This window comes from Osmerus eperlanus, chromosome 7 (genome assembly GCF_963692335.1).
Source record: "Osmerus eperlanus chromosome 7, fOsmEpe2.1, whole genome shotgun sequence".
Taxonomy (NCBI): domain Eukaryota; kingdom Metazoa; phylum Chordata; class Actinopteri; order Osmeriformes; family Osmeridae; genus Osmerus; species Osmerus eperlanus.
Genome location: NC_085024.1, coordinates 1716626 through 1731833, shown reverse-complemented (window position 1 = coordinate 1731833; position 15208 = coordinate 1716626). Strand labels below are relative to the sequence as shown.

Here is a 15208-nt window from a genome sequence, read left to right as displayed (position 1 = left end):
ACACACACGCAATGGGCAAAACCCCTCACTTCTCCTGCAAAATTAAACTTAACATTCAAAACAATGTTATTTAATCTCAAAATGGTATTTTGTTTTCAAATGACAAACACAAACCATCATATGAATAGACATTTATAAGAACCATTTGAACACTGATGTGCTCAATGTAAAACACTATGATGAATGGAAAACACTTCTTCTTCATTCATCATAGTGAGTTAGGCCTTTTTTTGTTCAGTGTTACACTTACTACAGACAGTACAGACATAAGTGTGTTGTAAAATGTTTTTATACTCAGAACACAGAAATACACGGTAACAAATATATTTTACGTATTTTTCCCAGAAAAACAATGTACACAGTGTACATCCCAACCAACACAAAGTTGCACATACAGTGGTCTACATACAAAACAACAGAATAATTTACTGTATAGTGTATACAGTTACATTATTACTGTATTAGTTTTCTTTGAATTTGCCGTAATGTTATGGCGTTATTTTCTAGGACCATGTTCATGATTTCAGTTTCCTGTTCAGGAGACAGAAGACGTTCCTGACCACCTTGTGTTGGTAATCTTTCAGTTCTGCCAAACAAATAGTAAAATACTGTAAATACTGTGTAGGAATACAAAGTAGGAATACATTTTCCAAATACTTGAAACATACTTTATTTTTACAGTCATACAGAACAGTCCTTGGGCAATACTGACAGCTTTCACAGGCAGGTGAAGTGGGAGAGTGTTCTGTATGAGTTCCAGTTTCTTTATATACTTTTTTGGGAGACCAGTAAAAAGTGCTTTGCAGTAGTAGTAACTTACTAGTGATAAAGGCATGGATTAGTGTCTTTAAAAAAGGCTGCACCGTGGCAATGTTTTGCAAGTGGAAGAAAGCCGTCTGGGTAACTTTACCAATATGGGGCATGAAGTTTAACTCTGTATCTAAGATGGCACCGAGGCTTGTTTTGATTTGACCTGGTGTGCCAGTGTCACAAACTGGAGACTTGAAACAAGAAATAGGATGCAAACGCTCAAGGCGTGTTTTACTTATGCTGGGGACACACCACAGGATAATCGGGCCGATTTCCCCCCTTCCGACAATCCTAGGTAATGTCCCGATTATCTTGATGGTTCTACAGATTATTTTATCAGATGTTCCCTTGGTGTGAGGTGTGTTAAGAGTGACCGAACCTGCTCGGAAGAACGTCGGAGCCGCCGCAATCACGAATCGTAAATATTCAACATATTTACGATCAGAAATCCTGATGTGTGTGGGGAGCAAAACGGTTAAGTCTCTGATTTTTTGGTCCTCATGTTTGAGGTCTCTCACATTTTGAAAATCTTAAAAGATTAAACAAATATTTTAAGTGTGTACCCAGCACAAGATAAATCAAAGTGCCACGATAGACATACAAGGCAAAGTTCTCAGGACTGGAGTAAACAGTACGTCTTGCTGATCACAAACAATCACACACAAAGACAAAGGAAAAGTCAAAGGCTTACATAGGAACTCAATTAATACATTGGCTACAGGTGAAAACTCAACTCAATTAATACATTGGCTACAGGTGAGAACTAAACTCAATTAATACACTGGCTACAGGTGAGAACTAAACTCAATTAATACACTGGCTACAGGTGAGAACTAAACTCACTTAATACATTGGCTACAGGTGAGAACTCAACTCAATTAATACATTGGCTACAGGTGAAAACTCAACTCAATGAATACACTAAACATGGAGGGGAAACTAAGGTGTGAAGGAAATACTAAACCCAGGGGAGGATGAACGGACTGGAGTAGCATATGGTGCCAGAGCAGGAACCCGGACTGGAGTTGCTGCAGGGACTGGAGCAGGAACAGAGGAGCGTCTAGCAGAGGCTGTGACAGCCAGGTTCCCAAGATTACGAATTCAGAACGGTTTCTCTGTTTGATATTGGTCCAACCAAAAGTACCTGTTTTATCATCATTTAGCTTTAAAAAGGATGACTGGGCTTTAAAACGTTAATTCTTCCTGAAAAACTTAATCGTATAATATTTAGGTTTTTGTGAAACATTTAGGGCAGAATGAATAAGTCCTCCTCTGACTTGCAGTATCCTGACACTTCTCAATTTAGTTTTGGTCTCATAAATTGCCAAAAACTGCTTGACTAACAATTCCCTGAACTCTATCTAAACTCTGTTTTGTTCATCATGAGTTGTGGAGATTACATCACTATAAAGAATTGCTTGAAAAAGGCCATTACTTAGTACCCAATCTATTTAAGGATATTACAAAACAACTGACCAATCAAACAGTTATGTTATCAATACCGTCATGAGAAATTGTGGAGAAACAGAACCGAATTTCACATAATTTATCGTTGGATGTGCTGAAAACAATAACAAAATGTTGCCAACGACAGTTTAAGTTGAGGTTAAGTTGAAAGTATTTGTCAAATCCAAAGTGACTTGCAGGACATTTGAAAAAAATAGAATTTTAACAACCATGAGAAATTGAGGCATTATGTATAAACAGCCAGCATAGCCATATAGACCTAACATAATCAGGTGATCAACTGAATATATATCGTAAAGAAAGAACTGAATATATACGTGAATCGTAAATAAAATGAATTTGCATCACAACATCTGTCATTCTCTTTTTCTCACATTAAAGTGTCCAACAGCATACACTAGTGTAGTTTAGATTGAAGAAGAAATGAATTTAGCATTGGCGAGCTCAAGAAGCCTCCCAAATTAAGTCTTAGGACACCACAGGTCAGGAGGGTACAAACTGATGCTAAAGTCTTAGCCTAACAGATTCATAAATATCATTTTGTGACATTTTACTTTTGGGATCATTTGTAGCTGCAACAGTGAATAAATGGTTTGACTGCTGCATGTATTTCTGTACACATGGAAAATATAATCAGCTGATGAGTTGCTGTTTTAAGCCTTGTAGCCTTAACCTATTTTTTATGTGTTTGGAAGTCCTATCACAGTTTATGTGCACTGTGAAGTTAATACATTTGTCATGAAAAGAGCCATCTATTTGTTATCTTCCTTATTTTCATCTCCTATCCACGCTATATGTGCCTTTTGTAACGTGCGTTTCCTTGTATGATGTCAAGGTCCCTGGACAATAGAATAAGCACATTCAAGTAATTTCTGTAAAACCCTTGTGTATTTCTAAATAAATAAATGAATTCACAGATACTTATAGTTGTGATATTTGATTTTATTCAAACTGGCGTAAACGCAAATCATGAAAGAAGGAAAAAAAACAATAATGCATGTTGCTTGATCCACGTCTTCCTTCACGGATGTTCTTCACGAGCCTCTTTCAACACAGCATCTGACAAAAGAAATATAATATCATGCCACAAGTCACATGCACACAGTAAAAGGACCAACGATGTCTATGGATGAAAACCAGTCTATAGATTTATACTTACATATTTCCACCCCCACAGTATGAATTGTCTTTATATTCATTACGACTACATTTCTTGGCACATCTTCCATTCTCACATGCAGCATAAGCATCTGGAACGAGTGAACAGTACAGTTGCTATTCAATGGCAGTAGAAAACAGCAAACAACTGATGTATACACTACAGTTTATATAAGCAAAGATGATTTATCCAACAGGAAACACAGAGGTAGATGAAGTGACAGTAAAGTTAAACAGTACTTACTGCACGCCAGTGCAATGATCATCAGCACAACGTACAGCACGATCATTGGCTTCATGGCTTCTCTTTGGGGTGTTGATGCTATCCAGTGAGAATTGAGGAAAACGGCTGACTGTGGCCTGGTTGCACCTGCTTTTATACATGATGAACTCTGCTGCCATCGCATTCAGGTTGTTGCAACACACGTTACCTCATCTTGGATTTTACAGGATTTGTCAGACAACTAAGACAAAGCAAACACAACTTCCAACACAGCTCAGGGTCAGCTGACTAATTCCTTTCACCTGAGAATCTCCCAGAAAAATAATATGTCAACGATTGTATTATTATTCAGAGAATGTTCTGTTTTTTACTGTTGATTGTTTTTCTACAGGTACACTTGCACTTTTGAGTTTCATGTTGTTTAATTGTAACTTGTTTAACTGCATGCTCTTATGGTTCTTCCCTTTGGCACTTATTTGGTTTTCACAATGTTTGCTTCATGTTTTGGCTGCTCGCAATGTTCGGGGCTATCACGTTGTTATGATCAGTGACCTATGCACTTTTGTAAAGCTCTCTCTTGGAAGTCGCTTTGGATAAAAGCGTCTACTAAATGCATAAATGTAAATGTTAGATTAGTTTTGAGAACTTATATCCACTCCATTTCCTGGAGTAACGTTGGTGGGGTTCAAAGAGGAATCAGTTTAACAAAGGCTGTCTTATAAAATTGTGCCTTAAAATCAATAGCGCTTACAATACCTAAAAGGAAGACCTGACAATGAATCCTTAACAGAAATCTAGTTTGAAACCATGAATGAAAGCCCCTTCATTCCCTCCTTCAAGATGCCACAGTACAGACATTCGAATACAAGACTGTAATTCAAACATATGAGATATTGCCAATCATCATAGTGGGGCAGGGCTTGAAGAGCAATTTCTGTAAAGTATCTTTAATTAAAAACTTAATTCAGCCTATATCACGAAATTTGCATTGTTTTGATTTTACCTTTCCTATGAGTGTGATAGGACATACAGAGTTTTTGATGCTGGTTCTTGTTTCCTTTATTAAGAAATACATAATAATAATACACTTTATTTGTATAGGGAAGGATGGAGCGCGAGATCGACAGGCGGATCGGTGCGGCGTCCGCAGTGATGCGGTCCCTGCATCGGTCCGTCGTGGTGAAGAAGGAGCTGAGTTTAAAGGCGAAGCTCTCTATTTACCAGTCGATCTATGTTCCTACCATCACCTATGGTCACGAACTGTGGGTAGTGACCGAAAGAACGAGATCGCGAATACAAGCGGCCAAAATGAGTTTTCTCCGCAGGGTGTCCGGGCTCTCCCTTAGAGATAGGGTGAGAAGCTCGGTCATCCGGGAGGGGCTCAGAGTAGAACCGCTGCTCCTCCGCGTCGAGAGGGGCCAGTTGAGGTGGTTCGGGCATCTGGTAAGGATGCCTCCTTGATGCCTCCCTGGTGAGGTGTTCTGGGCACGTCCCACTCGGAAGAGACCCCGGGGTAGACCCAGGACACGCTGGCCTGAGAACGCCTCAGGGTCCCCCAGGAAGAGCTGGTGGAAGTGGCCGGGGAGAGGGAAGTCTGGGCCTCCCTGCTTAGGTTGCTGCCCCCGCGACCCGACCCCCGGAAAAGCGGCAGATGATGGATGGATGGATATTTGTATAGCACCTTTCATACACAGAATGCAGCTCAAAGTGCTTTACATTTGGAGGATTTAAAACAAGAATAGATGAAAAATTTAAACAGAAATAAATGAAAGAAACTGAAATAAATACAGAAAAAACAGAAAGAAGAATAGATGAAAAATTGTAACAGAAATAAGTGCCAGAAACATAAATAAACATAGAAGAAACAGAACAAAACATAAGCGCAGCTAGTTCAGGCAGGGCAATCGGGCAGCACGCGTCATCCTTTGTCGGGGACGTAAGGCCTCTTTACTCCACCTTCCGTTCCTCCGCCCACCACTACACCCACGCAGCGGCGCACACCCATTGGGCCATGTCCGATAAGGCGTCATTAACCTTTTAAGGAGTGAGTTATTTTTCCAAAACGGAAGCTAGCTAGTTTTAGTTAGCTTCCGTTACCTAGCAACCTAGCATAATACTCGTAGCAATGCTACTACCTGCTAGTGTTACTTGTTAGCCTCCCAATTGTAAATTTTGAAGCCATACTATAGCATTTGTCATATAGTTTTTGTCTATCGGAAAATAGTCGGTTGGAATGTTCAGAATCACATGTGTGACGCTACTCCTTAACGGGTTAAAAGACGCGCGGATACGCACACACTCACCCCGGTTGTTGTATGATCAGTGCTGCTGCCGCCCTCCACCATCCCCATGCTGTCTGTCTGTTCTATCCTTCAGGGGGATTATATCTTTATTGCTCCCTGCCTCATATGTCATGTATGTATGTGTCGCATCGAGGAGGCGGGGAGTGCTTCCCTTAGATCATCCACTCCGCCAAAGTCAAATCTACATGTCCATGTCATGTAACAATAAATGCTCAAATCTAATACGTGATTGTCTTGACTGAAATACAATCAGCCAAAAAGGTACGAGAATAACTGAGAAATGAGGAACAAATGTATACAAATTTGAAGTAAAACAAGACTGTAGGAATAAATCCAGCAGCAACAGAAGAAAAGAAAGCATAAAGTGCTTTACATTTGAAGTAAAGAACCAGGGGGTCAGATGGCTGAGCGGTTAGAGAGTCATGCAATTAATCAGAAGGTTGTTGGTTCGATTCCCAGCCGTGCCAAATGACGTGTCCTTGGGCAAGGCACTTCACCCTACTTGCTTCGGGGGGAATGTCCCTGTACTTACTGTAAGTCGCTCTGGATAAGAACGTCTGCTAAATGACTAAATGTTAATGTAAATGTAATAAAACCAAAACATAAATTATATGAGTTTTTCTCGATTGGTTACACACATTTTCTGAATGCATACCTCATACTCTCAGAACTCTACACACAAATCAAAAAACACACACACACAATGGGCAAAACCCCTCACTTCTCCTGCAAAATTAAACTTAACATTCAAAACAATGTTATTTAATCTCAAAATGGTATTTTGTTTTCAAATGACAAACACAAACCATCATATGAATAGACATTTATAAGAACCATTTGAACACTGATGTGCTCAATGTAAAACACTATGATGAATGGAAAACACTTCTTCTTCATTCATCATAGTGAGTTAGGCCTTTTTTTGTTCAGTGTTACACTTACTACAGACAGTACAGACATAAGTGTGTTGTAAAATGTTTTTATACTCAGAACACAGAAATAAACGGTAACAAATATATTTTACGTATTTTTCCCAGAAAAACAATGTACACAGTGTACATCCCAACCAACACAAAGTTGCACATACAGTGGTCTACATACAAAACAACAGAATAATTTACTGTATAGTGTATACAGTTACATTATTACTGTATTAGTTTTCTTTGAATTTGCCGTAATGTTATGGCGTTATTTTCTAGGACCATGTTCATGATTTCAGTTTCCTGTTCAGGAGACAGAAGACGTTCCTGACCACCTTGTGTTGGTAATCTTTCAGTTCTGCCAAACAAATAGTAAAATACTGTAAATACTGTGTAGGAATACAAAGTAGGAATACATTTTCCAAATACTTGAAACATACTTTATTTTTACAGTCATACAGAACAGTCCTTGGGCAATACTGACAGCTTTCACAGGCAGGTGAAGTGGGAGAGTGTTCTGTATGAGTTCCAGTTTCTTTATATACTTTTTTGGGAGACCAGTAAAAAGTGCTTTGCAGTAGTAGTAACTTACTAGTGATAAAGGCATGGATTAGTGTCTTTAAAAAAGGCTGCACCGTGGCAATGTTTTGCAAGTGGAAGAAAGCCGTCTGGGTAACTTTACCAATATGGGGCATGAAGTTTAACTCTGTATCTAAGATGGCACCGAGGCTTGTTTTGATTTGACCTGGTGTGCCAGTGTCACAAACTGGAGACTTGAAACAAGAAATAGGATGCAAACGCTCAAGGCGTGTTTTACTTATGCTGGGGACACACCACAGGATAATCGGGCCGATTTCCCCCCTTCCGACAATCCTAGGTAATGTCCCGATTATCTTGATGGTTCTACAGATTATTTTATCAGATGTTCCCTTGGTGTGAGGTGTGTTAAGAGTGACCGAACCTGCTCGGAAGAACGTCGGAGCCGCCGCAATCACGAATCGTAAATATTCAACATATTTACGATCAGAAATCCTGATGTGTGTGGGGAGCAAAACGGTTAAGTCTCTGATTTTTTGGTCCTCATGTTTGAGGTCTCTCACATTTTGAAAATCTTAAAAGATTAAAAAAATATTTTAAGTGTGTACCCAGCACAAGATAAATCAAAGTGCCACGATAGACATACAAGGCAAAGTTCTCAGGACTGGAGTAAACAGTACGTCTTGCTGATCACAAACAATCACACACAAAGGAAAAGTCAAAGGCTTACATAGGAACTCAATTAATACATTGGCTACAGGTGAAAACTCAACTCAATTAATACATTGGCTACAGGTGAGAACTAAACTCAATTAATACACTGGCTACAGGTGAGAACTAAACTCAATTAATACACTGGCTACAGGTGAGAACTAAACTCAATTAATACATTGGCTACAGGTGAGAACTCAACTCAATTAATACATTGGCTACAGGTGAGAACTAAACTCAATTAATACACTAAACATGGAGGGGAAACTAAGGTGTGAAGGAAATACTAAACCCAGGGGAGGATGAACGGACTGGAGTAGCATATGGTGCCAGAGCAGGAACCCGGACTGGAGTTGCTGCAGGGACTGGAGCAGGAACAGAGGAGCGTCTAGCAGAGGCTGTGACAGCCAGGTTCCCAAGATTACGAATTCAGAACGGTTTCTCTGTTTGATATTGGTCCAACCAAAAGTACCTGTTTTATCATCATTTAGCTTTAAAAAGGATGACTGGGCTTTAAAACGTTAATTCTTCCTGAAAAACTTAATCGTATAATATTTAGGTTTTTGTGAAACATTTAGGGCAGAATGAATAAGTCCTCCTCTGACTTGCAGTATCCTGACACTTCTCAATTTAGTTTTGGTCTCATAAATTGCCAAAAACTGCTTGACTAACAATTCCCTGAACTCTATCTAAACTCTGTTTTGTTCATCATGAGTTGTGGAGATTACATCACTATAAAGAATTGCTTGAAAAAGGCCATTACTTAGTACCCAATTAAGGATATTACAAAACAACTGACCAATCAGATGTTTATGTTATCAATACTGTCATGAGAAATTGTGGAGAAACAGAACCGAATTTCACATAATTTATCGTTGGATGTGTTGAAAACAATAACAAAATGTTGCCAACGACAGTTTAAGTTGAGGTTAAGTTTAAAGTATTTGCCAAATCCAAAGTGACTTTCATGTCCCTGGCCTAGGCCAGACCGGGTTCTAATCTGTTTCTTCCAGGTCCAGTCATCCATTCCACTTCTTCACTCCCTCCCGGTAACTCAACTCACCTGCGGCTCATTTCCTCATCAACACCACAGCTCTTAAACCCCGGATTGTCACCCACTACTCGACAGTTTGTTGAATCACCGACCCCACGTCTGTATTCCTGGCTTTCTGTGTTTTTCTGACAAGACTACGCCTGTTTTTGTGCTGACCTTGTTTCTGTCTCAACCAGATCACTGCTTCCAGTCCTCCTACCGGTACCCCGCTCCACAATCCACCAGTTATCCTCACCCGTCCTCCCCATCTCTCTCTCTCAAATAAAATCTGCGCACATCCAGAACCTTGTGTGTCGTGCGTTTGGGTCCTCAGTACAGCCGTGACAGTGACTTGCAGAACGTTTGAAAAAAATAAGAAATTGAATTTTAACAACCATGAGAATTGAGGCATTATGCATAAACAGCCAGCATAGCCACATACACCTAACATAATCAAGTGATCAGCTGAATAAATCGTAAAGAAAAAACTGAACGTATACTTGAATCAAAGAATCAGTAAAAAGAAGTTTGTGACGATCAACTATGGTAAGTAAAGGCCAACTTGGGCTTTTCACAGTCAAAACACTTATCCCACCAGTTTGCATATAACGTTGGACCAAGTGCAAGGCCTAACGACATCAGTTTGCGTTTCCTTAACCCTCGTGCTGCCTTCGGGTCACATGACCCAAAGGTTCACAACGAACCATCGTTGTGTTTACCCAATTTCACCCAATACAAAAACAAATACAAATAATTTTCTTTTAACCATTGCAATGTGGGGGGTCTGAGACAGCCCGACAGTTAAAAGAAAATGCTTCACTTTGTTTTTGTATGAGGTAAATTTGTCGCAATACGACAGTGGGTCACAATGACTGATGGGTCTGAATGACCCGAAGATAACACAAGGGTTAAATAAGGTTAATTAAACTAGTCTTTGTTTTGATATTTCAGAATGACACAATGAAGTTTGTGAGCCACGAGCAGGCCAGGCACCTGCTTCAGAAGAAGTTTGTGATTGTGTTCGGGGACTCAAGTAGGCTAAGTAGTCTCATCTTCAATTAACTATTGTGTTTCAATAAAACCTCCGATGTCAGTTTATATGAGTCATCAAATTAAATTCCTGACAGGCCATTGCTAGCAAGTTTTTGTGAGAAGGATATGAAACAGCCTAATTGTGGCGCAAGTATTCTGAATTCGGCAAATCGCTTCCTTTTCATAGTCCAGCGTACGGTGTACAAGGACTTGGTGCTCCTACTTCAAAAGGACGACCAGCTGTCTCAGGCCCAGCTCAAGAAAAAGATCTATAGCCAGAGCTGTTGTGGCTTTCCTGGAGAAGTGTTGCCTTGAAAAAAACAAACTCCTGGGGATAGGGACTGACAATGCCTCCGTTATGACAGGGATTAACAATGGGGTCCATAAAGTGCTCAAGGAAGAGTATGGCCTCAAAGATCTTGTCCTTATTCGCTGTGTCTGTCACTCTCTGCAGCTTGCTGCAAGTCATGCTTCCAATGACACCATCCCCCGTAGTGTGGAGTACTTGGTAAGGGAGACTTATAACTGGTTTTCAGTGTCACGAAAGCGCAGGGAGGCCTACAAGGCGATATATGAGACCATCAACTGTGGGGAGAAACCCTTGCAAATAACCAAAGTGTGTGCCACACATTGGCTCTCCATTGAACCAGCTCTGCCAACTGCGGAAAAGCCTTCAGTGCCCAAAAGAGAATAAAATCAGGTGCCCGCAGCAGTCTCACATCCTCACGCCTTTCAGACCTGATCTTCATTTCAACAGAAGGCCCAGAGCTTCAGCGGTATGATCCATCTCACCAAGAAAGCACAACAGAGGATGTACTTCCTACGGCAGCTGAAGAAATTCAACCTGCCAAAGACAATGATGGTGCACTTCTACACAGCCATCATTGAGTCCATCATCACCTCTTCCATCACCATCTGGTACGCTGCTGCCACTGCCAAGTACAAGAGCAGGGTGCAGCATATCATCCGCATTGCTGAGAAGGCGATTGGCTGCAATCTGCCTACCCTCGAGGACCTGCACACCTAGAGGTCCCTGAGGCGAGTGAGGAAGATTGTGGCCGATTCCTCCCACCCTGGACACTCCCTGTTTCAGTCACTCCCCTCCGGCAGAATGCTGCCGTCCATCAGGACCTATACCACACGCCACAAAAACAGTTTCGTCCCATCCGCTGTTGGCCTCTTCAACAAGGCCAAGGGTTAACACTGACTTTAACGCGTACGAACATACCAATATGTTGAGTCCTGGCTGGTCCCTGAAGCGTACGAACATACCGTATGTTTAGAAAGTTTCCATAGAATGTCCAGTTTGGCTTATTACGTAACAATAAAGTCTTAAAAATTAAACTACGTGTAAATTATAAACATCAGTCTCAATGTACTGTATATTTTGAGAAAGTGTACCTTTATTATCCATATGAAAACGTTCAAACAAATTAGCTTAGCTAATGTAAGCTAACAGCTAACCAAAAATAACTCACACTTTATTCAACACATGTTACTATTGTACAACCATCTAGAGACCGAAATAATAGATATACGTTCACAAATATGCATCTAAAACATCCGACAATTGTCTTTTGTCTCGTTTACTTGTGGCCATTAGTCTAGTAGCCAACTAGGTGAACCCGGAAATGTTGAGTACACCAAAGTTTTTTTGCAGAAATGTGTTGTTTTGCAGAGATTGTGGACGAGGTAAAGTATCAACTCTCATGGCCTTGAGTGCAGATACCTTCCCCTTCCCAACAGGATATGAGGTGGTATCATATCCTGAAAGAGCATGCATGGCCAAAATGGAACAACAATGGTCACCCAGGTTCTTTGCAGTTGCATTTATGCTGAGAACAGTGCCATTCCATTTTTCCATCTGTAGGTTAGTTGTGATACCAGCCTTCCAACACCAATAAACCATAAGCACAAAGACATCTGTGTCATCACTAAGAATGCGAACAGTTGAAGCCCCATGTCTGACAGCATCAACATGTAAGATATAACTGATATATCAGCCTCATCATGAGTGTCAATGCTGTCAGCTTTACTGACCATCATGATCTTACTTCCTACATTGAAAGTACACAGGAGTTCGCTCAGCCTTTGCTTGTTGGGTGTGCTCAAGCCTTCGGCGAGAGCACAACCTTTGTTCTCTCACATATATATTTGTGAGAATGCTGTTCAGCATTCTCACTATTGTTTTTCAACTTCTTAGTTCTTCCGCCGTTTTTTGGCCTTTAACTCGTTCTGCATACTTTAACCGATTCCTACAACTTTTGTATCAAAACGTTCAGCTCCTTCAGGAGATGATGGCTATGACTTTTGGTATTTCTCACTTTTATACTTTTTAAGACATTAAGGTTTTTGTGCAAATTATTCTCCCATTAAAAGTAATGGTAAATCCTTTCAAATCATTAAAAAGCTTCCTCCTCTTTCAAACGTAACTACTTCAGCTTACTTTCAGCTAGAGACACCATTCAACCTTTAAAATGTTCACAAGACATTCAGCTATTCCCAAATGATTCAGCTTTTTCAAATGTTCAGCCAATTTTGAATTATGACAGTTTGAAATACATTAAAATGTTTGCTCCTTCTTGATTTTTATGAATGAGCAGCAAGCAGAGTGGCACACTCTGCTTGCTGCTCTTTTTCTGATATTCAACTAATTTGTCAAACAAATTCCTCTAACGTTCATATAGTTTAACTTACAGAAACAAGTTATACCTTAAAATGTAGGGAAAATTGTCCTCTTTCAGCCAATGTAACTACTAAAGAGCTCACATTTACAGATTTTCAGCTATGAGCCTTGAAGCGAGAGCAGCCTTTCAAATTATCTCACTAACTTCAATGGAGAGGTGAGTAAAATCAGTCAGAGAAAGCAAGAAGGAACAAGATTTTGAAACTGCCGATAGAGTCGTATTTCTGACCGCACAGACATATAAAGGACATCTCTGGTTTCGGCAGAGTCTTGGGTCTCGGAAAATATCCTTATATTTTGGATTGGACGTATAGTTTTGCGTCTAGGTCAACTTGTTTGAGGTGTGGATGCTAGGTAAATGTTCGTTTTTCTCTCTGCCTAGCTCGTTAGCTATCACAGCTGCGCCATCACCGTGGCAACCAAACAAACAAGCACCAGGAAAGCAAAAGGAACACGTTTTTGAAACTGCAGGTAGAGTCGTATTTCTGACTGCACAGACATATAAAGAATATCTCTGGTTTCGGCAGAGTCTTGGGTCTCTGAAAATATCCTTATATTTTGGATTGGACGTACAGTTTTGCGTCTAGGTTATCTTGTTTGAGGTGTGGATTCTAGCTACATTTCTCTTATTCTCTGCCCTCAGCGCGTTAGCAATCATAGCTGCTCCATCGCCGTGGCAACCAAACAAACACGCACCAGGAAAGCAGAAGGAACACGTTTTTGAAACTGCAGGTAGAGTCGTATTTCTGACTACACATACATATAAAGAATATCTCTGGTTTCGGCAGAGTCTTGGGTCTCGGAAAATATCATTAGATTTTGGATTGGACGTACAGTTTTGCGTCTAGGTTATCTTGTTTGAGGTGTGGATTCTAGCTACATTTCTCTTATTCTGTGCCCTCACCGCGTTAGCAATCATAGCTGCACCATCACCGTAACGACAGACACGCACCACTCAGTCTCTCACACAGGTGATTGGTACGTTTACTTGACCATGAGAAACACGATTACTAGCAATTGTCGGTTTATACCAATAATACGATTACTCCGTTTACATGTGTAATTAGTTATGCGATTACTCAATAAACGCGTCTACATGATTCTTTTTTATTAATCGTTGTATGCTCCACGGACAAAACTTGCACCATCATCCTTCTGCAACAAAGTGTCGCCGTGTCTTCCTGTATCGGCTCTACTGCTGTATGTTTCATTCCATCAACACATTGAATCCTACTAAGAAAGCCGAGTAAACGCACTCAATGGTAGGCTACATCTGCTACTGCTATTACTATCCCAACTATAATTTCATCTGTTAAAACGATAATATTCTTGTTACGACTAGCTAGCCTACTTCTTCTTCTGTTTAACAGTTCAGCTTTCAGCTTCTCCCACATTGTAGGCTATTTTAGCTCTTAGCTTTGTTAAGATGATGCAGATGATGCAGTTCAGCTTCCACACTGCCTCTTTTGTGTCACTCACACATTTTTGAAATTCATTTCAGCTTGCGGGTATTTTCTCATTTCTCACTTTTATACTTTTTAAAATATAAAGGTTTTTGAGCAAATTATTCTCCCTTTAAAAGTAATGGTAAATCCTTTCAAATCATTGTTGGAATGCTGCTCCAGCCCCTTTCAAAAATACCTTTCGGTTGCTTTGAAGCTTCAGCTTATAACTTTCGACTACATTTTCACTATTTTCAGCTTTTTTAGCATGGTCAGCTATCCCCATTCAGGTTTTCAGCATTCTCACTGCTGTTTCGCAGGAACAGCCGTTTCTAGTTATATCAACTTCTTAGTTCTTCCGCCGTTTTTTGGCCTTTAACTCGTTCTGCATACTTTCACCGATTCCTACAATTTAGGTATCAAAACGTTCAGCTCCTTCAGGAGATGATGGCTATGACTTTTGGTATTTCTCACTTTTATACTTTTTAAGACATTAAGGTTTTTGTGCAAATTATTCTCCCATTAAAAGTAATGGTAAATCCTTTCAAATCATTAAAAAGCTTCCTCCTCTTTCAAACGTAACTACTTCAGCTTACTTTCAGCTAGAGACACCATTCAACCTTTAAAATGTTCACAAGACATTCAGCTATTCCCAAATGATTCCGCTTTTTCAAATGTTCAGCCAATTTTGAATTATGACAGTTTGAAATACATTAAAATGTTTGCTCCTTCTTGATTTTTATGAATGAGCACACTCTGCTTGCTGCTCTTTTTCTGATATTCAACTAATTTGTCAAACAAATTCCTCTAACGTTCATATAGTTTAACTTACAGAAACAAGTTATACCTTAAAATGTAGGGAAAATTGTCCTCTTTCAGCCAATGT

General features: G+C 40.0%; 1 long non-coding RNA gene across 1 annotated transcript; it reads right to left on the bottom strand.

Moving 5' to 3' along the window:
- Positions 1 to 3204: 3204 nt before the first annotated feature.
- LOC134023906 (uncharacterized) lies at positions 3205 to 3806 on the bottom strand. Its single transcript, XR_009930809.1, has 3 exons — positions 3680 to 3806; positions 3437 to 3527; positions 3205 to 3336 (listed from the first exon to the last, which is right to left on the bottom strand). It is a non-coding gene; the product is annotated as an uncharacterized LOC134023906 (long non-coding RNA).
- Positions 3807 to 15208: the final 11402 nt, after the last annotated feature.